Source organism: Acinonyx jubatus, chromosome E2, assembly GCF_027475565.1.
Source record: "Acinonyx jubatus isolate Ajub_Pintada_27869175 chromosome E2, VMU_Ajub_asm_v1.0, whole genome shotgun sequence".
Taxonomy (NCBI): Eukaryota; Metazoa; Chordata; class Mammalia; order Carnivora; family Felidae; genus Acinonyx; species Acinonyx jubatus.
In genome coordinates, this window is record NC_069396.1 from 58,996,274 (window position 1) to 59,023,906 (window position 27,633).

At 44.6% G+C, this 27,633-nt stretch overlaps 1 long non-coding RNA gene across 1 annotated transcript; it reads left to right on the top strand.

Annotated features, from left to right (window-relative positions):
- The first annotated feature begins 698 nt into the window (after positions 1-698).
- Positions 699-6,630, top strand: LOC128313201 (uncharacterized). The gene is made up of 3 exons (XR_008293547.1): positions 699-866; positions 3,130-3,211; positions 6,051-6,630. It is a non-coding gene; the product is annotated as an uncharacterized LOC128313201 (long non-coding RNA).
- Positions 6,631-27,633: the final 21,003 nt, after the last annotated feature.

Below are 27,633 nucleotides of genomic sequence, written 5' to 3' on the forward strand. Positions count from 1 at the left end.
GTTTTGCTTCCTTAGTTTCTGGGGCCCCGAGATTCTGTGTTTTTAACAAGACCCTCCAGCCGGGCACTCTGAGGCGTGCAGCCTCTGGGCCCCGCTTTGAGAAACACAGGCCGGAAGAAGTCAGATCTGGTGGTGAGCATTTTACAGGGTAATGTGCTTTATGTCCTCGCCAACCCTGTGGTCCAGGAGTGCTTATAACTGGTGTTCTAGAAGAAGAGACTGGGGCGTGGAGAGGAGAGATCACCAGCCCAGTTTCCACGTTTTTTCCTGTGCGGCTGGGTCGGAATCTGGATCCCACACACGGGCGACGGCAAAGCCTGGGAGAGCTCGGCCTCTGGGCACTGTCCCTTCTCCCGCCACCGCCCCCCCCCAGCCCTGCACACACCCCGCCCTACCCCCCTCCGTTTCCATGGCAACAGCCTGAGCCGCCTCCTTCCTCACACAGGTGGGAGTCCCTGTGAAGGGAAGAAGGGCGAGGGTGTCTTTGTCACCGGGCTGCTGTCACAGAATTACACAGATGGGGCGGTTTGCATCTCGCAGTCTGGAGGCTGAAGTCCAAGAACAAGGCGCTGGCAGATTTGGTGTTTAGTGAGAACCTGCTTTCCGGTTCACAGACTGAGTCTTCTCTGTGTTCTCGCGTGGGGGAGAGGGGGAGGGGGCCCCCTGGGGTCCCTTTAATGAGGGCACTGGTCCCCGTGTGAGGGCTCACCTTCGAGAGCCATCACCTGCGGGTTAGAGTTCAACAAATGAGTATGGGACACACAGACATTCTGTCCGTTGCAGGCACGGATGCCAGACCAGTGTGGCTGGCAAAGGAAGGGCTGAGCGAGGGCTCCAACCTCCAGTTGCCCCAAGAAGTCTGTCAGGTACGTTTTTGCCGGGATTAAAGTGGAAACTTGAGAGTCCTTATACAAGGACGAAGAAAGAGAATGGCTCTGTGGTCTTTTGCAGGCGCCTACAGAAACCCCAGGTTCTAGTCAGCACTGTTGAAAGAGCCAGTGGCTGGAGGTATAATTATTTATATGATTAAAAATAAAGCATATGATGGGATATTAGTCAGGAGAAAGGAGAGAGTCTTGCCATTTGTAGCAACGCAGAAGAACTTAGTGTTATGCTAAGTGAGAAAAGTCAGAGAAAGACAAATACCACAAAATCTCACTTATGTGGAATATTTAAAACGAAGAAGCGGGGAGGAAGAGGAGGAGGGGAAGGAAGAGGGAGGAAGGAGAGGAGAAGCAGGAGGGAGAGGAGGGGGAGGAGGAGGAAGGAGAAGGAGAAGAAGGAGAAGAAAGAGTCAAACTCACAGAATGGTGGTTACCAGGGGCTGGAGCTGGGGGAAACGGGCAGATGTTGGTCAAAGGGTAAGAACCTTCAGTCTTAAGGTGAATACGTTCTGGGGATCTAATGTACAGCATGGTGATATTGGGGAAGAAAATTTTTTTTCTACCCTTCAAGATTCTTCCAGCTGGTTTAAGAATGGAATTGACACGAGTCAAAGGAGGAAAAAACACGAAGTTTAATTATGTGCACACAGAGGAGGCCCCGTCATGAAACTGAGACCTCCCCCCAAAATGACCAAAACAAGCGGTTTTTATGCTTTTTAGGCAAAGTGACAATAAATCTGTGGGGAATCGGCAGGACCGAGAAAACTTATGTTTGGGAGTTTCAATTAGTAAGGGATTCTAAACAGGATTTGAGCTGAGGTAGTAAATTAGTAAAAAGTAATAAGGGAGGTTTATATACAGACTTCTTGGCTCTACGTTTTCTAACTCTGGTGATAAGGATGTCTCTTTACCCCCTGGCAGACGGAGGGTACCTTTCACATGAGAGATTTATTTCCTGTTTTCTGGAGATAGAGGGAGGTCAGAGTGTTTGGGCTTTTTTTGTTTTTTACACCTGCTGTTGCTTAAGAACTTTTAACTTAGAATAATCAATATGCCAGGCACCTGGGCAGTCAGTCAATGAAGCGTCTGGCTTCGGCTCGGGTAATGATCTCATGGTGTGTAAGTTTCAGCGCTGCACTGGGCTCTCTGCTGACAGCCTGGGGCCTGCTTCGGACTGTGTGTGTGTGTGTGTGTGTGTGTCTCTCTGCCCCTCCCTCACTCGCACTCTCTCGGTGTCTCAAAATAAATGCAAACATTAAAATAAAACAAAACTATAAATCTAGAGGGAAAATTACTATAAATCAGAGCATCTGACTGTCTCGGTCGGAAGAGCATGTGACTCTCGGTCCTGGGGTTGTAAGTTCAAGCCCCACGTTGGGTATAGACGTCACAAAAAAATAAATAGATACACTTGAAACAACGACCATGATAAAATTATCAGCCTGAGACCGGCTCACAATTGAGTGAGAGCTGCAAAGACCCGGGGGTTGGGCGTCTGGGCAGCAAGAGCTGATAGAGCAGCTGTACCAACCGCTCCCAGCTGGAGCCTAGGTCATTGGTCAGGGTCTCCTTGGGATTGGCCGGCGCCCTATCAGTTAAATACTCGGAATATCTACCGTGCCTGCCAGAGTTGGGCACAGGGAGCAGGAGCACAGGGATGAGTCAAGCTGGAGGAGGGAAGGAAGGGGTGGTCGGGGGGCAGTGGGGGAAATGCCAGACTGTAACGTGGGGTTTCTCAGCTTGGGCACAACTGGCATTTGAAGGTTGGCAATTCCTTGTTGTAGCCGGATGTTCTGTGTCCTGGCTTCTACCCACTAGATGCCAATAGCACCACCTCCTACCACGCACCCGCACCAGTCGTGACAACAACCAAAATGTCTCAGGACATCTGCAAACGTCCACTAGGAGGCAGAGTCACCTCTGGTTGAGAACCCCTGCTCTAAACGGAAGGACTCAGCCTTGAGCCTGCGACAGAATCCCAGGGAGGTGGTGGGGGAAGGGGGCGGGGGCGCGTCTGGGCCCCACCTCTCGAGTTTCTGGTTTAGGAGGTCTGGGAGCCATACCTGGAGAAGCCCCTGCTCTAAATAAGCAAGATTTCTCTGACTCTTCTTTGGCTTTTCTTCCCCTTCCCCTCCTCCTTCTCCTCCTCCTCCTCCTCCTCCTCCTCCTCCTCCCTCTCCTCCTCCCTCTCCTCCTCCTCCTCTTTTTTTTTTTTTTTGACGTAAAGATTTATTTCACGTTGCAGGGAAATATTAACGCCATCAACACACATGGGAGTGAGTGAGTGGCGAGCCCAGCGGGACGTTTGCATTGTGTTAAGCCTTAAGGTACGTGCAGCCCATGAGGGAGCAATGACTCTGCATTCCTAGGGACACAAAGGCGTCCTTGGGTTTGTTTCGGGACTTTGCTGTGCACCTGCGAGCGTGTGCCTGTAAATTCCTGTGGCAGTTGCTACGTATCGCCACTAGATGGCGCTGGAAGCCAAGTAATAAAATGGTCGCTCCCGCCCAATCTCCGCAGAAACTAGATTCTGGCTCGGGCGGGGCGGGGCGGGGGGGGGGTGGGCGGGGTGGGGTGGTGCCTTTTTAAGGAGACATTCCCCGTTTAAATCAAGAACACCCAGTACTGAGACACTCCCGTTCCACCGCCGCAAGGTTTTCCACATTATCCAGCTCTGCCTGACAGCTTTTCTTTAAATAGATTTTTTAAAGACTTTATTTTTAAAGTAATCTCCACACTCAGTGCGCGGCTTGAACTCACAACCCTGAGATCAAAGGTCACGACTGAGCCAGCCAGGCGCCCCTCTTTAAGTAGATTTCAATGCATTTTCAAATATAGACATTTTAATGCAAGCTGTACATCACTTTCAGTGGGGAGCTGACAGCGCCTCTGAGAAATACAAGATTAAAGCCAGAAAGAGGGGGTGAGGAAGGGAGGGGGAGAGGGAGGGGGAGGGGAGCATGCTATTAGAAGATTCCCAGAAAGGGGCCGTTTTCCTTCGGCACTGTCCGTGAAAGGGAATAATAACAAGTAAATGGAAAATAATACTAAGTGGGTAATTATTAGACATTTTAACAACATACTGACACCAGCTTGAGCCTTCTTTTTGATGCAGTTAATATGATTTAATAATACTATATGGTTTGTCCGTATATGGCCTTAAGCTGGCTTTCATGCTGGGGCACCTGAGTGGCTCAGTTGGTCGAGCGTCTGCCTCTTGATTTCAGCTCAGGTCATGATCCCATGGTTCCTGGGTTTGAGCCTTATGTCAGGCTCTGCACCGACAGTGTGGAGCCTGCTTGGGATTTCTCTCTCTTTCTCTCTCTCTCTCTCTCTCTCTCTCTCTCTCTCCCTCCCTCCCTCCCTCTCTCTCTCTCCCTCTCCTCCTCCTCCTCCTCCCCTGCTTGTGCTCACGCTCTCTCTTTCTCTCTCAAATAAATAAACTTAAAAGGTCCATACAAGAGATGATCGGAACTTGGTAATGGAAAGCGAGAGGGGGTGACTAACGAGAGAGGAGCTTTGAGGGAGAATAACCAGGACTTTCTGGCAGTGAGGAAGTAGCATGTGGGAGAAGCCAAGGTTAAGGCGCAGGGTCCTATCCCCGGCCTCGGGTACGATGGACAGAACGGGGACCCTGCAGGTTATAGGGTGTGCACTAGGGGTGTTCTGTGGTATCAGAACTAGTCTGCTTTTTTAATGTTCTGGAACATTTCTATTAACTACATGTTTCTCAAGTATTTGAAAATTTTACCCAAAGAACTCTGCTCAGCCTTTCCTAGAAAAGCACTCATCTGAGGTTTTCAAATATATTACCATAAATTAGCATACACTGTCTTTCAAATATATTACCATAAATTAGCATACCCTGGGAACTTAATGGGTATATGTAGCTGCTTCTTGGTCATTCAAGACTCTGATCCTGTGTGTGTTCTGTCTTTTTTCCCTCGTAAGGCTTGCCGACTCTTGGACTACTTTCGAGGTTCAGTCTCTGATATTTGTATATCCATGCCTCTTCTTTTCTATCTTCTGCTTACCTGATTGCTGCTTTTATACTTATTGGTGATGTTTGCCTTATATTTTCTTCCTAGATTTAAAAAAAATTTTACAACGTTAAAAAGTTGATCTACAATAGATGAGTCATACTTAAAGCAAACAATTTGATGCTTTGTGATAGATGTATACCTGTGAAACTGTCCCCACCATCAAGACAGTGAACCTATCCATCACTTCCAAAAGTTTCCTTCTGCCCCTTTTTAAAAGTCCCCCGCCATGTGCCCTGTTGCTACAGATTCATTTGCATTTTCTAAAGTATTATATAAGTGCAATCATACAATATTTACATTTTTGTGTCTGGTTTCTTTTCTGCATCCTATGATTTTGAGATTCATCCATGTTGCTGTAAGTAACAGTGGTTCATTCCTTTTTTTGCTGAAGGAGTATTTCCTTGATGGCTATACCACAATTTATTTGTCCATTCGCCAGTTGATTGCCATTGGGTTTGTTTCTAGTTTCTTGTAACTGTTCTTGTTCTGAGTCTGTAAGGGGGAAAAGGTGGATGTAGTGAGACTTGTGTAAAATCCAAGGGAGAGAAAATGGTGGTTCAGATCAAGAGCAGTGTGGAAAAGTGATCAGATTCTGGATATTTTGAAAACGGAGCCACTGGATTGCTGACCAGTTCAAGGAGAATATAAGATTGCGCAAATTTTCCATTAGAACTCCTTTCTCTTTGGATAGGATTGAATTGGATAGAATTGACCCTACACCTAAGAATGTTCTTTTCTCTTTTTGATTTTTAAAAATTTATTTAAATTGAAGTTAGTTAACATAAAGTGTAGTATTGGTTTCGGGAGTAGAACCCAGTGATTCATCTGTTACGTGTAACACCCAGTGCTCATCCCAACAAGTGCCCTCCTTGACGCCCATCATCCATTTAGCCCATCCCCCCTCCAGCAACCCCCAGTTTTTTCTCTGCACTTAAGAGTCTCTTATGGTTTGCCTCCCTCTCTGATTAACTCTAAGAATGTTCTTGTGTCTAACTAGTCAGTGCACCCCCCCCCTCCATTGTAACCACCAAAGTTGGTACATATCCCACGCAGAGCCAGTGAGAACACAGGAGACATTTACTAGGGTTTCTGGAAAATAGATGCTTGTTCTCTTGTCCCCTAGATAATATGGTATGTTGCTGCTCGGAAGATAGAGCCTGGGGCACATGGGAGACCACCAGGTAGAGACTGAGGATCAAGTCAACATACTACAAGTAGCATGGACAGATAGAGAAACTGGGTTACTGTCAACATTATTTAAGCTGCTGGATAGAGCCTCGCCTGATTCCCACCTATCAGCCCTCCCTCTGACATCTGTATTACGTGCACCCATGAATTCCTATTATTGTTTAAGCCAGTCTGAGCTCACTTAGGCGACACTGAACAAAGGAGGTGGTGCTCTGGATGAGCAGTGTGTCCTGAGGTGATAGAGTTGCAGGCCAGGCCAGCAGCTGTTCACGGGTGATGCGAGAGAAGGGGGATCCATGAGAGTGCTCCCAGCTATCTGGTTTTACAACCCACTGAAGGGAGGAGGAGACAGGAGAGTCCTGCGGTAAATATTGGATTCTTGAAATTTAGGTGCCGCTCAAATAGCCGGAGAGATGTGGTATTTGAACGCATGGATGTGTATGTGTGTATTATGCGCTCAAACAGCACATCTCTCTGGCTATTGGGGGTATTTTGGCTTCAAATCTCTATCTATCTATGAGATATATTATATTATATATATTACATATATTATATATTATATATAAATGTGTATATATTATATATATTATATATAAATATAAATTATATTATATATAAAATGTGACATTTTAATCACAGATATATATATAGAATTTTATATACATAGGAGCACCTGGGTGGCTCAGTCTGTTGAGTGTCCGACTTTGGCTCAGGTCGTGATCTCGCGGTCTGTGAGCTTGAGCCCCACGTCAGGTTGTGTGCTGTCCGTGAAGAACCTGCTTCAGATCCTGTCTCCCTCTTTCTGCCCCTCCTCCACTTGCACACTCTCTCTCCCAAAAATAAATAAACAGTAAAAGAACTTATTTATGCATATATTATATATAAAATTATATATATAATATGTGTTATATAAAATGTGCATGTGTGTATGTGTATGGGGGGGCGTAAAAATTGCCAAAAGCTGTTTTCTTATTTTTTTTTAACGTTTTTATTTATTTTTGAGACAGAGAGAGACAGAGCATGAACGGGGGAGGGGCAGAGAGAGAGGGAGACACAGAATCGGAAACAGGCTCCAGGCTCTGAGCCATCAGCCCAGAGCCGGACGCGGGGCTCGAACTCACGGACCGCGAGATCGTGACCTGGCTGAAGTCGGACGCTTAACTGACTGCGCTACCCAGGCGCCCCTCTTATTTTTTATTTTAAGAGAGAAAGCACAAGTGGGGGAGGGAGAGAGAGAAAGAATCCCAAGCAGGCCCCACACTATCAGTGCAGAACCCAGCCACTGGGCTTGAACTCACAAACCACGAGACGCTTAACCGACTGAGCCACCCAGGCGCCCCTGCAAAAGCTATTTTATGTAAAATAATATTGGTAAATATTTTATTATGTGCAAATCTTGTCTTCCCCACAAGAACCCAACTTTGTTCTTTTGCCTCTCTTTCTGCACTGAGCAGTGAACGGACGGCCCGACAGTGATGGGCACAGGTGGCTGAACCACTGAAAGGTGTGTTCTTTCTGGGTCACGTCCTACCATGGGCTGCTAGGAAAATATTGAGGCCTAGGAAGCTTGAAAGCTCCAAGATGAAAAGAAATCCTCGATCTGGGAGCCAAGGTGGGATTTGGGTGAAGATAAGGAAGAGCCCTACTTACTGGGAAACCAGTGTGTCCAGAGCCCGTAAACCAAGCTGCTCCTGGGATTTAGAATAAATGTATGCAAATTAGGGGAAAAGTACCTTCTGGTCAGACAGACCCAAAGATTCATGGCTGGGCTTATGGATGACACTTTTGTGGGAAGAAAAGGACAATCCCTTCCTCCAGGTACAGTGAGCAGGAAAGTAGTGACCATGGCATGGTGAGCAGACAGAGGGCTGGATTTCCTACTTCTGTCCCGGGCAGGAGCTTTTGTGCAGTACACAGACTGCACAACTGTACATGGTGGCCATGCCAGAGAGGACTCATTTCTTTATTGTTAACAGCGTAGGCTCTGAAGTCCTATTGCCCAGTTTGAATCCCAGCTTTGCAGTGTGCTAGCTGTGTCCTTGGGCACATTTATGACCTCCTGGTGCTTCAGTTTTCCCATCTGTGATATGGGGATAATTTTTCATCTTTACCTCATAGAACTACTGTGAGGATTCAGTGAGCTGACACATGTCAAGTGCTCAGAACAGGTCCTGGCACAGAGTAAATATTCAATAAGTGTTCCGTAGCATGCTGGGCAGAAACCAGAGAGATAGATGCCGAGATCCCTACTCCCTGGTGAATATGTTCCGTAAAACCCCCAGGACTGTGAATGTGGCATTTTACTCCGTTGATCCGGTTACATTACGTGGCACATATAATTTTATGTTTTTAAAAAGGAGGGATTGTTCTCAGTGGGCCTGGTCTAATCATGAAAGCCTTTAAGAGTGATGGAGCCCGAGGCGCCTGAGTGGCTCAGTTGGTTAAGCACAGGACTTCGGCTCAGGTCACGATCTTGCGATTAGTGAGTTTGAGCCCCGCATCTGGCTCTCTGCTGTCAGCACAGAGCCCACTTTGGATTCTCTGCCCCTCCTTGGCTCATTCTCTCTCTCCCTCCCTCTTTCTCAAAGTAAATAAATAAACTTCAAAGAGTCATGGAGCCTCTCCTGAAATCCAAGTGCTTCAAAGCATTAGGGGGATTTGACACAGTTTTCTGTTGCTGGTTTTGAAAACTGAGGGGACCATGTAGGAAGGTCTTAAGAGTGGTCTCTGGAAGTTGGGCGTGATCCCCGGCCACCATCCACCAAGGAACAGAATTCGGCCAACGACCACAATGAATCTGGAAGAGGTCCCTGCGCTCCAGAGGCAATGCAGCTCCTGCCAACGTCCTGATTTCAGCCTTGTGAGAACCAGCATTGGAAAAGTCAACCACACCGTCCCGGGGGCTTGTGACCTACTGAACTGTGGGCTAATAGATGAATGCTGTTTTTTCATTTAAAAAAGCTTCCTTAAGTTTTATTTTTTTTTAATTTTTTTAACGTTTTTATTTATTTTTGAGACAGAGAGAGACAGAGCATGAACGGGGGAGGGGCAGAGAGAGAGGGAGACACAGAATCGGAAGCAGGCTCCAGGCTCTGGGCCATCAGCCCAGAGCCTGACGCGGGGCTCGAACTCACGGACTGTGAGATCGTGACCTGAGCCGAAGTCGGATGCTTAACCGACTGAGCCACCCAGGCGCCCCATTCCTTAAGTTTTATTTATTCAAGGAATCTCTACACCCAGCGTGGGGCTCAAACTCACACCCCTGAGATCAAGAGTCACACGCCCCTCTGACTGAGCCAGCCGGGGCTCCTGGGTGAGGGTTGTTTTCAGCTGCTGAGTCTGTGGTGATTTGCAATGCAGCAATAAAAAACTGATACCCCTAGTAATGCTACTACAGTAAGGGAGCTGATGGCTGTCGGGGTTCCTGCAGCCCCGATGACTGAACTCCCCAGACCCCGAACCTCATGACCAGCCAAAATAGATGAGCTAGGACACCAGACCAGATCGCCAGGGTTCAAATCTGGGCGTTGTCTCTCAGCTCGGGTGTGACCTGGGGTAAATTACTTAACCTCCTTATCTGTAAAAGGGCTTAGGCATGAAATCTCTTTCGTGGGGTCTTGCAGTGATTCAATGAACTAATTCAGTCTGTGGAAAGTACTTAGAATAAGCTGAGAACGATGTAAGTATTCACCCTTACTGTTTACACGGACCGACCACCTCATGGGGAGTTGGGGAGGGGGGACAGTACCCAGGAGTTTCAGTAACCACGTGCATTGATTAACGCGCCCATTCTAAGTCCAGATCTTCTCTGTTCCTCCTTCTGACTCCTGTGTCTCCCAGGACCCACCTGGGGTTGCTCGATCACTTCCGGGTGGCTGCGAGACCCTCCAATGTCCGCATTCAGACGAGATCTGGATGTCTGTCTCCCACCAATTCCCGTACCTGGGGAAACCCTGTTCTCAGCCTTCCTTGGTGATAACAGTAATGCTGCTTGGTTTTCATCAACGTGTGTGTAAACCAGGTCATTAATCAGCAGTGCAAACAGTAAAGAACCAGACTTTAATTTCAGTGGTATTTGATAGAAACCTGTTAGTGTCAAAATGATGGGGGTTTCCCCCATCATCTCTATAGCGTTTTTGTGAGCCTCTTTTTCTTCAGGTTCTTACTCACTTATTTCTAACATTATTTGAACTCAGGACACTGAAGTATTTACTGTCAGTTTTGCTCTGTCCAGTAATAAAGACACTGTTTATTTTTGGTTGCACTCACTTCTAAGTATTTTATATAAACATTATTGTGAATAGAATACTTGCCCATTTTTATATTAATCAACTCCTGGAGGCCATTTGCAATGTCACTGGTTTTATTTATTTTTTTTAATTTTTTTTATTGACGTTTATTTATTTTTGAGACAGAGAGAGACAGAGCATGAACGGGGGAGGGTCAGAGAGAGAGGGAGTCACAGAATCCAAAACAGGCTCCAGGCTCTGAGCTGTCAGCACAGAGCCCGATGCAGGGCTCGAACTCACGGACTGTGAGATCATGACCTGAGCCGAAGTCACACGCTCCACCGACTGAGCCACCCAGGTGCCCCAATGTCACTGGTTTTAAAAAAGATCTTTCTTGTCCATTCGACCATCTTACTGAGTTCATTTTTTATTTGTTTATTTGTTTCTCTTTGCTTTTCTAAATAGTGATTCAATCACCAAACCTTGTCTCTTTCTATTCCCTTCCAGGAGGTATCCTGGACTGTTCAGTGATATGCACCAATGAACTCTGTTTTATTGCTGAAGCTGGTTTTTAATATTCTGTCACTTCCAACACGAGGAGTCCTAACTGATGCAAATCTAGAAAAGAGGAAAAGTCTCAGAATCCCTCTTGCCCAAGTGTTTTGATGATTTGAAGATTATCTGAAATGATGATGTCTTAGCCTGTTGGCGTTACATAATGAAATGCCACCCTCTGGATAGCTTCCCACGTTCGTTATATTTAGAGGGTTTCTCATGGTTGTGAATTCTCCTAAAGGCTTTCTGGCAGAATTTATAAGCATCAGTGGGTCTTTCACCTGTGTGAGATCTCAGATGTTTAATAAGGGATGAGCAACAGATCAGTAAAGGCTTTCCCATACCCATTTCATCCATAGGGTTTCTCTCTAGAATGTACTCTCTGGTGTCCAGTCAGGTGTGACTTTAGACAGCACACAGCTACATACATCATATTCCTGGGTATTCTTACCTGTATGAGTTTTCTCATGCTTCACTGGAAATTAATCATAACTGATTTTTTCATCTCCATTAAGTTCATAGATTTCCTCTACAATTAAATAAATCTGAGTTATTTTTCAAACTCTTTCCACTTAAAACGTGCTCATAGTTTTTGACTTGATAGAATAACGTTTGAGTGGAGATTAAATATGTTTGCAAAAGCTTCATATCCATAGCCTTTCTGCTTAGTAGGTGTTTTATCATCGATGAAGTTCGCTTGATTCAAATGCCTCTCCTTATTTTCTTGGTGAGCTCTATTTTGTTTGCATCACCCCGTCACGTCCCAAAATGGAAATCAGAATTCATCACTTGTGAATCTTCCCACCAACCAGTATGCTGTGAAATGAAACTTTCTGACATACTGTCTTTGGTGGGTCTATACTCTTCTTTTGCCCCATACAACTTGCCCCACTCCTAACAATATTTTTTACTTACTGGTTCCCACATCTGGCTTCCTTTAACTGGGAGAACATTAAAGACCAGAATCTCATTTCTAGACTTCAAAGTTTCTCATACTTCTATTTTCTCTTGCTGTCGACGACGTACAAAGCGATAATTTCTCTCTCTAGCTCAAACCCACAATTCCTCTAGTTCACGCCAACGCGGCAAATATGAGAGATAAAGGCCAGAGACAGTGGCCTGGCAACCCAGTCTCCTGTCACCTGGGTCCACACCATACACATAAGCTGACACATTCTTTTTTTTATTTTCCTTTTTATATTTGAGAGAGAGAGAGAGAATATGTGTGCAAGCCGGGAAGGGGCAGAGCCCAGCACGGAGCCTGACTAGGGGCTTGATCCCACAACTGTGAGATCATGACCCAAGATGAAATCAAGAGTCCGACACTTAACCGACTGAGCCACCCAGGTGCCCCTTAAACATTCTTATTCCCAACAAATACCTTCTGCTCCTTTAAAAGTAAAACCTTAAAAAGAAAAAAAAATGTTCCTGGTATATAAACGGCATTTAATAAATATTTTCTGAAGAAGCCAAATCAATCTTCAAAGGAAACTCCATATATTAAGACCTCACTGCCCTCAGCTACAGGTTTCAAATTATAGGCCCTTTTGTATGAATTCCTGGGTGACCATTGCAGGCTAACCTATAAGTGAAGGTATTCCCATATTTTTAATTTTTTTTTAATGTTTATTTTTGAGAGAGAAAAAAATAGAGCACGAGCAGGGGAAGGGCAGAGAGAGAGGGAGACAGAATCCGAAGCAGGCTAGAGGGGTTTTGTCTGGAGTGAAGTTTTTTTACGTTGAATGAGGACTGAGTTCTGTTTGAATGATCGCCCACATTCAGTACATTCATAGGCTTTCTCTACATCATGGATTTTCTCATGATTAATATGGGATGATTTCCTGGAAAAGGCTTTTTCATATGTTTTACGTTCCTAGGATTCCTCATCAGTATGAGTTTTCTGAAGTTGAATGGGATTTGGCTTCTGCTTGTAGACTTTTCTACATTTATCACATTTATAGGATTTTCTTTATCAGTTTTCTGACATTTATTGATCCTCAACTCATCCTTGGATTCTCTTCCACATTTATCATATTCAAAGGATTTCCCACCAGTGTACATTCTTAAGTAACACAGAAAGCATGACTTTGGACTGAAAAACTTTCAAGAGGCATTACCTTCAAACCATTTTTCCATAAATTTGGGTGCATTATAGCCAACTAATTTTCTGTATATAAGAATGAATTTTTTTTTTAGCTTTTCATAAACTATGTTCAAATCTTTTCCAAATGGGTCCCATTCAAGGAGTGAGTCTTTTTAAAAAAAATTTTAATGTTTTTTTATTTTTGAGAGAGAGAGAGAGACAGAGCATGAGTAGGGGAGGGGCAGAGAGAGAGAGACACACAGAATCTGAAGCAGGCTCCGGGCTCTGAGCTGTCAGCACAGAGCCCGATGCGGCTCGAACCCATGAACTGTGAGATCATGACCTGAGCCGAAGTCGGACGCTCAACCAACTGAGCCACCCAGGCGCCCCAGGACTGAATAACTTTCAAGAGGCATTGCCTTCAAATCATTTTTCCATAAATTTGGGTGCATTATAGCCACCTAATTTTCTGTATATAAGAATGAATTTTTTTTTTTTTTAGCTTTTCATAAACTATGTTCAAATCTTTTCCAAATGGGTCCCATTCAAGGAGTCTGAGTCTTTTTAAAAAAAAATTTAATGTTTGTTTATTTTTGAGAGAGAGAGACAGACAGAATGTAAGCAGGGGAGGAGCAGAGACAGAGGGAGATGCAGAGTCTGAGGCAGGCTCCGGGCTCTGAGCTGTCAGCACTAAGCCCGATGCAGGGCTTGAATTCATAGATCATGAAATCATGACCTGAGCTGAAATTGGATGCTTAACTGACTGAGGCACCCAGGTGACCCAAGGAGTCTGAGTCTTAAAGGAACATTGTCTGTACTCAGTAGAAATATTTCTTTAAATTCAACACTTTTCTTAAATTCAACGCTTTTTTGCTTCGTCAAGATTTCCTTGTTGGTTGATGCAACGCCCCTCTTGAGACTCTGCTCCACATGCTGGAATCTCCAAATCCGCTCTCCAATGTCCCAGTCTTTTTCTTTTTTATTTATTTTTTTTCAACGTTTATTTATTTTTGGGACAGAGAGAGACAGAGCATGAACGGGGGAGGGGCAGAGAGAGGGAGACACAGAATCGGAAACAGGCTCCAGGCTCTGAGCCATCAGCCCAGAGCCTGACGCGGGGCTCGAACTCACGGACCGCGAGATCGTGACCTGGCTGAAGTCGGACGCTTAACCGACTGCGCCACCCAGGCGCCCCAAGTCCCAGTCTTTTTCTAAAGCAGAACATGAAGAAATGTCCTGCATGAATTATCCCACTCACATAATTGAAATGAAATGTCAGGAATAATCCACTGCAGTGATCATTCTGTGGGTAACTGAACGTAACCTAACCTATTGAGTGATACTGAAGGAATAGAAGCCATTTCATGTGGTATTGATCAAGAATGATCGAAAACAGGATGCCAGAGTGAGCTTAAGATAAAATACTTCCTAAAAATACGATGCTGTGTAACAACTGTAGGTTTAATCTCAGATCAACAAGGCTTAACATCCACTGTAGATGTATAGTCATTTGGAGGTTACCTACAGTGTGTGTATTCTGGGGTTTTTTTCCCCCTAAATAATGTAGCTAATTCTATATTTATGAACTGGCATGTTCCTTTGGGTCTCCATTTCTTGTTTCCTCAAGCTATCCAAATATAAAAGAAATCCCAGGGCCAGGGGCTATGAGAGTAAAACTATTTCTGAAGAAATTGTGGGCTGGAAGCTTACATGTATGGGTTCAAGTGACCAAAAACTACAAAAATACATTTTAGAAAAGAAAATTTAAAAAAAAGAAAAGAAAAGAAAATCAACAAGAAGCAAGTGTCAAAGGAATTAAAGAAGCGTGTGAAATTGACAAGAGTTCTAGGTGAACAGACACTGATGGTATGCGACCCTATCACCAATCAGATTAGGTTTCACTGCACCTCAGAGTTAAAGTGTTTGTGGGGCACCCGGGTGGCTCAGTCGGTTGAGCGTCTGACTCTTGATTTGGGCTCAGCTCGTGATCTCATGGTTGGGAAAATCCAGCCCCACGGTGGGCTCCATGCTGACAGTGCAGAGCCTGCTTGGGATTCTCTCTGCCCCTCCCACACTTAAGTTTTGTCTCTCAAAATACATAAATAAACTTAAAAAAAAAATAAAGGGGGCGCCTGGGTGGCTCAGTCGGTTAAGCAGCCGACTTCAGCTCAGGTCATGATCTCGCGGTCCGTGAGTTCAAGCCCCACGTCGGGCTCTGTGCTGACAGCTCAGAGCCTGGAGCCTGTTTCGGATTCTGTGTCTCCCTCTCTCTGACCCTCCCCCGTTCATTCTCTGTCTCAAAAATAAATAAACGTTAAAAAAAATTTTTTTTAAATAAATAAAAATATAAATAAAGGGTTCATGCTGACACGCGTGGAATGATCCTTAGCCATCCCTTATTGACGCTTTCCCTTCAGGTTGGCTCCCCATATCCTGAAGCGACATTAAATTTCCTAAAACTCTAGTCCGTGCATGTTCTGATAAAGGGTCTTAGAACTTCAAGCCACCTCAACCTATCCACACACGTGGCCAGTTATCACGTCCAGGCCGGCTGCTCTTGGCCAGTTTCATGGCCAGGATAACGGAGAGGCTCTGGGGCGAGACTGGGGATGTCAGATCTCTTACCATGAGGAGAAAGGATAACTGAAAGAAACGAGCCAATGCTTTTGGAAGACTGCTCTAGAAGCAGATCTAGTACACGCACACCTGGAGCAGGTGAGAGCCCCAGGACACTAGTGAGAGAGAGAAGAAATAGAGTTTATCTGGAAAGGGAAATTCAGGTTAAACATAGAAAACTCTATAATATTATATATATATATAATTATTTATATATATAATATATATTATAATATAATATATGTATAATATAATATATTATATAAATATATAATATATATTAATATATATTATATATATAATAATTTTTAATTTATGTAATTTATATATATAACTTACTGGCTTCCATGCGACTTTGGGCCACCCACACTCTCCCGGGTCATGTACCTGGATTTGAGCTCCTCAGCACCACTCCTTCCACCATCCGTGGCTCCTCTCCTATCTCCAATCTCAAGATGACATCGGGTTTGAGGGTTTTTTCTCCTCCCGTTCGTGGAAACCACCATGGAGCTTGATGTCGGCGAGAGCTGTGTGTGTTTGCACATGTGAGCGTGACTGTTGCATGTGGGTATTTGTGTGTTTCTGTATTCGTGTGTGGATATCCCTGTGAATGTGTGTGTGTTTATGAGTGTCGTGTGTGGGAGTGTGCGTATACGCCCCTGCCTGAAGGGTGAATGGGGAATACCCAGCTTCGAGGATCGCCCAGAGCAGTCAATCCAAACACAACCACGAAATGCTTTTTTTCCCTTAAAGGATCAAGCTTTTCAAGAAACCAGAGCCAAGATTAGGATGGAGGGAGGGCCCCCCCCCCAGTACAATTTATTTATTTATTTTTTAACGTTTATTTATTTTTGAGACAGAGACAGAGCATGAACGGGGGAGGGTCAGAGAGAGGGAGACACAGAATCTGAAACAGGCTCCAGGCTCTGAGCCGTCAGCACAGAGCCCGACGCGGGGCTCGAACTCACAGACTGCGAGATCGTGACATGAGCCGAAGTCAGACGCTTAACTGACTGAGCCACCCAGGCGCCCCATACAATTTAAAAATTTGTGCAGTATGTACACAACCCTGACACTGAGGGCTCCGTAAATTTAGCACATGTGCAGGCTCCTGTGTGGTGCAGTTGGTTGAGCATCTGACTTCGGCTCAGGTAGTCATCTTGCAGTTTGTGAGTTCAAGCCCCCCGTCAGGCTCTGTGCAGAGATGTTTTCGCTTTCCTTGAAATGTTTTGGTTTTGATAGGAAAGGAAAAATCAGAGTGTGTTGTACCTTTTAATAAAGGTATGGAAGGAAGGCATGTAGGAGGAGAATATGGCAAAATGTTAGCAGAGGTTAATTCTGAGTGATGGGAATATGGGTGACATATTTTGTTTGTTATGATGATTTTAAGTTTTTTACCAAACACACCTGGAAATCGTTCATTTCCTGTCCATTTCGAGCCAAGACAGTCTTGGGAAGGAAGGTCTGAGGGGAAATGGAAAAGAGCCATGAAAAAGCGTAATTTCTCTGGAGCTGCCTGGTCATCCAGCATAGACCGTTCCGTGCACTCAATTTACCCAAGAGCCCACACTTCTACCTCGGTGGTCCCTATCTGAACAAATGCTGACTTTACTGCCCATGTCCCTGTATTCCATGCAGTGCTACACATGTATGGGGTTCCCGTGACTCTTCATAATTCCTGCAGCTCTTGGATCCTAAAATTCCACTTCTCACAATTTGCCTTGAATAATTACCAAAGTGTAAAAAAAAAAAAAAAAGTCAAGTACAAGACATTTCATGATCAACTCATTTTCCCATCTCACAACTGAAAGCAACATGTGCAATGATAAACGGTCACCTAAGGAAATTAGGGTTCAAGGGGGATCAAAATGTCAACCACATGCTCCAGGAATCTGCTTCATGTGTTTCTCACATGTGTGTCAAAGGCACATGTGTTTTCAAAGGCACAGTTGTCTCTCAGTGAAAATTCAGCCTGACTGATTCCCACTTGTCCTTGTAAACTTGCCGATGTGGGTGGGATGGGAAGCCACACGCTCTCAGAACCCAAACTCAGGCTCAGGGGAGACTCAAGAAGGAACTGTTCTGAGATGGTGTCTTTCTGAAATTCCTGCCTCATCAGGAAAGGCATGGTCCTTGTGTTACTTTGAGCTGTTCCAAAAGTCTCCCAAACCATAGTCTTCTCCCAGCTACAGAAGCAACACGCAGGAAACAGGTACTTGAAACACAATCACCTACAGAGGCTGGGTTCACAAGGGTGGCAAGAATCCAGACAAATGGAGCCTGGATGAGAACAACAAATATCCTTTGGGGCACCAGGTGGCTCACGGTTAAGTGACGGACTCTTGATTTCAGCTCAGGTCATGATCTTACAGTTCATGAGTTCCAGCCCTGAGTCAGGCTCTGCACTAACAGCTCAGAATCTGCTTGAGATGCTCTCTCTGTCTCTGTCTCTCTCTCTCTCTCAAAAATAAATAAGCATTAAAAAAATACCCTTCGCCTTAGTAACTTCGATTTCTGAAGATGTTTTATTTTCATCTTTCATTTTTCTCTGGAGTTGAAAAGGAGGGTGTTGCAAAGCAAAATTTAAAAACAAAGTTATTGAGAAGCACCTGGGTGGCTCAGTCGGTTGGGTGTCCAACTTCAGCTCAGGTCATGATCTCACGGTTTGTGAGTTCGAGCCCCAAGTTGGGCTCTGTGCTGACAGTATGGAGCCTGCTTGAGATTCTCTCTGTCTGCCTCTCTGCTCCTTTCCTGCTCACACTCTCTCTCTCTCCCCGCCTCTCTCTCTGCTCCTTCCCTACTCATTCTCTCTCTCAAAATAAATAAGCTTAAAAAAAATACCTGAAGACCCCATGAAATAAAACAGCAACAAAAATATCTTATAAGAAGTTATATTTTTTAACCTTCTCAACATCACGTCAACTTTGTTGTAAAAATGAATGTCAAAAATAACTTTCTACATGCATGAACTATCTTTGCTTCTGGTTGAAAATAATTTGCAAACTGAAAATGCTTTACTGGAATTTCTTTAAGCAGGAAGAGGAGCAGAAGAGAGCAGATGACAGCCCTGGGGTGAAGTTGGGCCACAGATAAAGAAAAAAGGAGTGTCCTCCACCCTTATGGAAGGTACGTGCTCCTAGCAAGGGCTCTTCAGCTGTCCTGATGCTCTCAAAATGAAACCAAGATACCAATTGATTACACCATTGTCTGGGTCTTGAATTTAAATCCTTGTTATGTAACCTCTGCCTAGACACATAGCAACTTTCCAACTGAATTCTGAAAGATTACAGCAGATTTTATGAGCTAGGCTTCAAGGGACTTGATATCCTCCCAAACATACCCGAAGATGGCTATTTGTAAAACCATCTTGACTGTGAAGGGGAGGGATAAAGAGGCAGAGCACAGAAGACTTTTAGGGCAATGAAAAAAACCCTGTATGATGCTATATGGGTGGGAAGCATTTTTCCCATCCCTCTGGCCCAAGCCTAGAGAATGTACAACACCAAGGACAAACCTTAATGTAAGTGATGGTCTTTGGGTGATAATGATCAGTCAATGTAGACTCATCAATTGCAATGAATGTACTGCTCTGGTGGGGCATATTGATAATGGAGGAAGGGTATGTTGGGGGGGGGATTGGGGTATATGGGAACCTTCTGTACCTCTCTACCAGTTTTGCTGTGAATCTAAAACTTATCTTAAAAAAATCATCTTTCTATATCCATTCATCAGTCGATGGACATGTGAGTTCTCTCCATAGTTTGGCTATTGTTCATAGTGCTTGCTATAAACATTGGAGTGAATGTGCCCTTTTGAATCTGTATTTTTGGATCCTTTGGGTAAATACCTAGTAGTGCAATTGCTGGGTCGTAGGGTAGCTTTATTTTTAGTTTTTTGAGGAACCTCCATATTCTTCAGAGTGGCTGCACCAGTTTGCATTCCCACCAACAGTGCAAGAGGGTTCCCCTTTCTCCACATCTTCGCCAACACCTGTTTTTTTCTGTGTTGTTGATTTTAGCCGATAAATTAAATTTTAAATTAAAAAAAGGAAAATGTTACCAAACCGTAAAAAAAAAAATTGTCTTTCTAAAACATGAATTGATTCCACTATCAGCCCTGATTTGGGGGGTGAAATGAAAGGTACCATTAACATCACTTCCCCCCCTTCCCTGCCCCGTAACTATGGCAAAGGTGAGAATTGGCATGGGAAAGTTGCTCTGTCATCCTTCACAAGTGTTAGGATGTGGGTTCAGTGTTAGCGGGCAGGGCTTCTTAAGACAATGGTTTGAAAAGTAAATGGGGGCGGAGCCTGCAGACATATTCCAATGTGGAGTTTAGAGCCTGGAGATCTAATTCAACAGCATCCTTGTTATCGCCACATGGCAAGAACAGGAATTTCAGATCGATTTAAATGGTAGAAGTGGTGATATAGTTGAACTTGTCCCCCTCGTCCAGAAGCGTCAAATGCTGGTTTACTGTCTGCATGGAAATTCACTCGAAAATATCTCTGCTAACCCCAATCCGCTCCCTGAAAGTGACCGTGATGTCTTGTGCTCGTGGGGCTCGATCCCACAACCCTGGGATCATGACCTGAGCTGAAATCAAGAGTAGGACGCTCAACTGCCTGAGCCACCCAGGTGCCGGAATCAAAGCATCTTTCTTTGGGGCGCCTGGGTGGCTCAGTCAGTTGGGCGACCGACTTCGGCTCAGGTCATGATCTCACAGTCCGTGAGTTCGAGCCCCACGTCGGGTTCTGTGCTGACAGCTCGGAGCCTGGAGCCTGTTTCAGATTCTGTGTCTCCCTCTCTCTCTGCCCCTCCCCCGTTCATGCTCTGTCTCTCTCTGTCCCAAAAATAAATAAACGTTGAAATAAATAAATAAATAAATAAATAAATAAATAAATAAATAAATAAAAACAATGGGAGGGGCGCCTGGGTGGCGCAGTCGGTTAAGCGTCCAACTTCAGCCAGGTCACGATCTCGCGGTCCGTGAGTTCGAGCCCCGCGTCGGGCTCTGGGCTGATGGCTCGGAGCCTAGAGCCTGTTTCCGATTTTGTGTCTCCCTCTCTCTCTGCCCCTCCCCCGTTCATGCTCTGTCTCTCTCTGTCCCAAAAATAAATAAACGTTGAAAATAATTAATAAATAAATAAATAAATAAATAAATAAAAACAATGGGAAAAGTAATTATATCCTAACACTTTAGAGTCGTGACTGAGGAACATGCCCCTGCGTGTCCTTCCCATGGCATGTGTAAGCTCACGGTCCTCGGGCTGCTGCCCCTCCAGCACGAGCGTTTCTCTGAACGAAAGGCTACCTACTCAGAAAATCTCCACCAGGCTGGGAGGAGCTGGGTTAAGTGGTTAAACAAGCGAACTCTGGTGCCACACTTCTGCTCCACCTTGTACCGGCCGTGAGACCACCAACGAATGACATGATCACCGCAGGCCTCAGCTACCTCATATCACCTACCATGGTCGCAGTGAAGGGAGTCACAACGTAGTGAGGACTAGATGGTCTAAGACACGGAAAGAATGCAGCAGGGCGCCCAGCACAAAGTAACTGCATATTATCTTTGTCTCGGAAGTTGCTGTCCCCCAGCTCAGGGGTTGCACAGCGAACAAGGGAGGGGAAATTCCACATTCGTCATAACCCTGTAGCGTCCAGGACTGTGTTATCCCCTAACACACGGCCCCACTTCTCTTTCACGAGCCTCTCAACACTTATTGGCGCTATCTGTTTTCCAGATCAATGCCCTTTTAAACCCAAGGGCGACTGGAAACCCTTGGATGGCTCACTGTTTCCCCTTTCTTTCCCCCACCTCGCTGATCACCGCCTTCCTCAGCAGCATCTTATCAGATAGCCTCTCTCCCGGCCCTTGGACACTTTGCTTCCTTCTCACTTCAGAACTCTTGAACTTCTTCTTCGTCTTGAAATCTTCTCCTCTAGACCCTCACAGAATCCCTGCATTCTCCTCCCATAAATGTTGGCTCAAAATATCACCTCACCAGGAGTGTTTTCTGACTCAATTATTTTAAGGAGGCCCTGCCCCCAAACCACCCAGGTTGTTTGATCTTTATTAAGTGTTTATGCTTTTGCTTTATTTAGTTAGTTCGTTTTCTGACTTCTGGGTTCTATGCCAGCCCCACCGTTCCTAATATTCATGTCCTCTTTTTAGGTGCCTTAGTGCAATATTTTAGGTTTTTTTCATTTGGGTCATGTACATTTTATTTTATTTTTTTTTCACCTTGTAATCCCATAGGTTTTTAAAATTTTTTATTTAATTTATTTTTTTTTAATTTACATCCAAGTTAGTTGGCATATAGTGCAACGATGATTTCAGGAGTAGATTCCTTAATGCCCCTTAGCCCATCCCCCGTCCCACAACCTCTCCAGTAACCCTCTGTTGTTCTCCACACTTAAGAGTCTCTTATGTTTTTGCCCCCCTCCTGTTTTTATATTATTTTTGCTCCCCTTCCCTTGTGTTCATCTGTTTTGTGTCTTAAAGTTCCCGTATGAGTGAAGTCATATGATATTTGTCTTTCTCTGACTGACTAATTTCACTTAGCATAGTACCCTTTAGTTCCATCCACGTAGCTGCAAATGGCAAGGTTTCATTCTTTTTGATTGCTGAGTAATACTCCATTGTATATATATACCACTTCTTTTTTTTTTAATGTTTATTTATTTTTGAGAGAGAGAGAGACAGAGTGTGATCCGGGGAGGGGCCGAGAGAGAGGGAGACACAGAATCTGAAGCAGGCTCCAGGCTCTGAGCTGTCAGCACAGAGCCCGACATGGGGCTCGAACTCATGGACTGTGAGATCATGACCTGAGCTGAAGTCAGACGCTTAACCGACTGAGCCACCCAGGCACCCCTAAATCACATCTTCTTTATCTATTCATCCATCGATGGACTTTTGGGCTCTTTCCATACTTTGGCTATTGTTGATAGCGCTGCTGTAAACATTGGGGTGCATGTGCCCCTTCAAAGCAGCATACCTGTATCCCTTGGCTAAATACCTAGTAGTGCAATTGCTGGGTCGTAGATTACATTTTCTTAAAATGTATCCTTATAGTTTGGGTTCTGTAACTGAACCCAAGTCTGTCTGCCTGGTGTGCAGCAAGTTACTGAGACACCAGGCTTGCAGCAAGGAAAGGATTTATTCCAGACACAGTGAGATGAGACAAGGAGGCAAGAGGGCAAGCCTCAAATCTGCCTCCCACAAGGGGGAGAACAAGTTTTTTTTTTTAATTTTTTAACGTTTATTTATTTTTGAGACAGAGAGAGACAGAGCATGAACAGGGGAGGGGCAGAGAGAGAGGAAGACACAGAATCTGAAACAGGCTCCAGGCTCTGAGTGGTCAGCACAGAGCCCGACGCGGGGCTCGAACTCACAGACTGTGAGATCATGACCTGAGCTGAAGTCGGATGATTAACCGACCGAGCCACCCAGGCGCCCCAAGGGAGAACAAGTTTTTTTATAATCACGGGGTGAGGTTACATACATATTGATGGAAAGGGTGGGGAAACATGACTTTTCATGAGGAAAGATGGAGTGTGTGTACCGAGCAAACATATACAGCACATACATCCCATGTTCATTTCTTAGTAAAGACTTAACACTGGAACGAAGCAAAACCCAGCACGTGATGTCAGGTGTATCTTAGGATAAGGGGAGGCAGCTGTGGGCATGCTCCAGGAGCTGGCATAAACTGGATGGGACTTTGGGCTCGTTTTCTTGAGTGAGGAACACAGGGCCTTGCTTGTTCCCAGGCTACATCCATATCAGTTGACCCTGAGCCCAGGCTTCTGTAGAAACAACTAGTGATTTGTGAGCGGGGTCTGAAAAGGCTCAATACCTGACTGGGGCGGGGGGGGGGGGAGTTCCCTAAAAACCAAGATTAACACTTTCTTCTAGTTTTAGCCTCATTAACACATGGGGCATGGTTTCAGTTTTGCTGTGATAAAGACAGTTTTACATTATTATACCTTCTAACCTACAATACCGTCAAATAAATAGGTGCTACTTTTGGAGGAGCACATCTTTAAGGTTGAAAAGATGCTACCAATGTCATGTTGAGTGAAATAGGTAACAAAACACTTTCTAGATCTGCACCATTCAATAGGGTAACTGCTAGCCACATGTGACTATATACATTTGAATTAAAATAAATTAAATTTAAAAGGCAGTTCCTCTGGGGCACCTGGGTGGCTCAGTCAGTTGGGCGTCTGACTTCAGCTCAGGTCATGATCTCACGGTCCATGGGTTCGAGCCCCACATCGGGCTCTGTGCTGACAGCTCAGAGCCTGGAGACTCCTTCGGATTCTGTGTGTGTGTCTCTCCCTCCCCCTCCCCCACTCGTGCTCTGTCTCTGTCTCAAAAATAAGTAAACATTAAAAAAAATTTTTTAATGCAGTTCCTCTGTCGTACTGGCCATACCATATTTCTACTACTCAGTAGTCAACTGTGGCCTGCGGCTGTTATATTGGACAACACCAATGTAGAATATTTCCATCAGTGCAGAAATTTCTATTGGATTGTACTGACCTAGAACGTGAACTTATTTACAAATAAAGTACAGCCAACATCTTCATGTGTATGTGTATACATCAATTAAAGGTTTTCCATCTAGTATATAAGTTCTTTACTTTTAATTTTTATGGAATGCAACTATTAACTGGGCATGAAATTTTAGAATATTTAAAATGACCACACTGGGGCGCCTGGGTGGCTCAGTCGGTTAAGCGTCCGACTTCGGCTCAGGTCATGATCTCACGGTCCGTGAGTTCGAGCCCGGCGTCGGGCTCTGTGCTGACAGCTCAGAGCCTGGAGCCTGCTTTAGATTCTGTGTCTCCCTCCCTCTCTGCCCCTCCCCTGCTCATGCTCTCTCTGTCTCAAAAATAAATAAAAACACTAAAAAAAATTTTTTTTTAATTTAAAAAAATAATAAAATAAAATAAAATAAAATTACCACACTCCTTGTAGAAATCCATACTTGGTCATAGTGTTTACTTTTAAAAATACTTGCTTCATAATATCTATTTAAAAATTCTTTAAATTTGGTCCAGCAATTCACTTCTGGATATATACCTCCAAAGAATTGAAAACAGAGGGTTTTTTTTTAATTCTTTTTAATGTTTGTTTATTTTTGAGAGAGAGAGGGACAGACCATGAGCAAGGAAGGGGCAGAGAGAGAGGGAGACACAGAATCCAAATCAGGCTCCGGTCTCTGAGCTGTCAGCACAGAGCCCAATGCCGGGCTTGAACCCACAAATTGCGAGATCATGACCTGAGCTGAAGTCCAATGCTTAAATGACTGAGCCACCCAGGTGCCCCCAAAATGGAGATTTAAACAGATATTTATAAACCTATGTTTATAGCATCATTGTTCCCAATAGCCCAAAGATAGAAGTAACCTAAGTGTCTATCCTTGGATCAATGGTTAAACCAGATGTAGTATATATGTATAATAGAATACTATTCAGCCATTAAAAAGAATGAAATCTGGGGCACCTGACTGGCTCAGTTGGTTAAGTGTCCGACTTCGGCTCAGGTCATGATCTCGCAGTTTGTGAGTTTGAGCCTCACATGTGGCTCTGTGCTGACAGCTTAGAGCCTGGAAACTGCTTCGAATTCTGTGTCTCCCTCTCTCACTGTTCCTCCTCCACTCATGCTCTGTCTGTCTCTCTCTCTCCTTCAAAAATAAATAAAAACATTAAAAAACATTTTAAAAAAGAATGAAATCTTACCATTTGCAACAACATGATGAATCTGGAGAGTATAATGCTAAGTATAATAAATCAAAGGGTGCCTGGCTGTCTCAATCAGTAGGGTATGCAACTCTTACTTATTGATTCATTCATTCATTTATGAGACAGCAGGAGAGGGGCAGAGAGAAATGGGGACAGAAGATCTGAAGCAGGCTCTGTGCAGACAACAGAGACCCCAACGTGGGGCTTGAACTCACGAACCTGAGCTGAAGGCAGCCACTTAAACAACTGAACCACCCAGACGCCCCATGTTGGTGCATCTCTTGATCTTGGGGTTGTGAGTTCCAAACCCATGTTGGGGGTAGAGACTCCTAAAATAAATTTTTAAAAAATCACATTCAGGGGTGCCTGGGGGGCTTAGTCAGTTAAGCACCCAACTTTGGCTCAGGTCATGATCTCACAGTTCTGGGTTCAAGCCCCGCGTGGGGCTCTGTGCTGACAGTTCAGAGCCTGGAGCCTGCTTTAGATTCTGTGTCTCCCTCTCTCTGCCCCTCCCCTGCTTGTGCTCTCTCTCTCGCTCTCAAAAATAAACATTAATTTTTTTTTAATCACATGTTAAAATGTGACTCAGTCAGTTGGGTGACTCAGTCAGTTGAGTGTCCGACTTCAGTTCAGGTCATGATCTCATGGTTTGTGGGTTCGAGCCCCGTGTCAGGCTCTGTACTGACAGCTCAGAGCCTGGAGCCTGCTTCAGATTCTGTGTCTCCCTCTCTCTCTCTGTCCCTCCCCCACTCTTGCTGTGTCTCTCTTGCTCCCAAAAATAAACATTAAAAAAATTAAAAATAAGTAAAAAATAAAGCAGAGAAAGACAAATCCCATGATTTCACTCACACGTAGAATTTAAGAAACAAAACAAATGAACAAAGGGAAAAAGGCAAGCCAAGAAACAACAGACTCTTAAATATAGGGAACAAACTGTTTATTACCAGAGGGGAGGCAGCAGGGGGGGGGGGATGAAATAGGGGAAGGGGATTAAGGGCATACTTCTTATGAGCACTGAATAATGTAAAGAATTGATGAATCGCTGAATTGTACCCCTGAAACTAATAACACTGTATGTTAACTATAATGGAATTAAAAAATAAATAAATCATTGGCCATTGGCAATTGACTCAACTTTCACCCCCTCTCTCCTTCTTAGAGGTTCAGGAGGATTGAAAATGCCAATCCTCTAATTTCTGTCATCACAGGAAACTCCAAAAGTTTCAGAAGCTCTGTGCTGGGAAGGGGGATGAAGACAAAGTAAATGTCTCTTATTAAAAAGCACAACTGGGATGCCCAGCTGGTTCCGTTAGTGGAGCGTGCGACTCTTGATCTGGGAGTTGTGAGTTCAAGCCCCATGTTGAGTGTAGAGATTACTTAAAAACAAAATCTTTCTTAAAAGTCACAATGACTATGATGCTTGAAAAATGATATTAATAAGTTTATTCTCATTGTCCTCAAGATCCGCTGAACTCTGGATCCAGGATCGGTCGGTAGGGTGTGGCACCATGTGTCTGTCTCCGCCTCCTAAAGTCCTGTTGAGTGTCTCCGGCAGGTTCAGCTCTGGAAAAGCTGAGGTATATTTAGGAAAACATGTTTCCAAGACAAGGGAGAGAAATGTAGAGCCCAGGCTGAAGATATCAAATACACTGAATGTCTCTGTCTATCTTGCTCTGGCTCTGCAGAAATAAGACAGCTGATAGAAAGACTGGGGCCATTTTGTGTAGCTTCTATGCCTAAGGAGGAAAGAAAAATGGAAGAAGCCAGTTTGTACATTCAAACATGGAAGTAAACTCGTTCCCGCCTTTCTAGTCCAGTGTGGAACTTACTACCTCCTGGGAAAGCCATGCGCTAGCTGGCCTTTGGCAGAACAAACCTAAGGACTGATTCCTCCATTATTTCAACCATACCTTCCACAAAGTCAACAGATTGTTTACTATGTACCAGGTATCGGGAAGACATCAATTAAAAAGAGAGAGAGAGAGAGAATGTGAATTTTGTTCGAGTAGTCTTCATGCCCAGCACAGAACCCAATGTGGGGCTTGAACTCATGACCCTGAGATCAAGACCTGAGCTGAGTTCAAGAGTTGGAGGCTCAATTGAGCAACTCAGACACCGCCCCCCCAAATTCACATTCTAATGGGGTTTATGGGCTCCAGCTAGAAAGTGGCCAGTGGAATTCTTTTGGGGGACCACTGACTTGGGAAGAGTCTTCAGGAACTATAACTAATCCCCTTACTCCATGGAGCCTGATAAGGCACTTGAGTAGGAGGTATCCCAAGA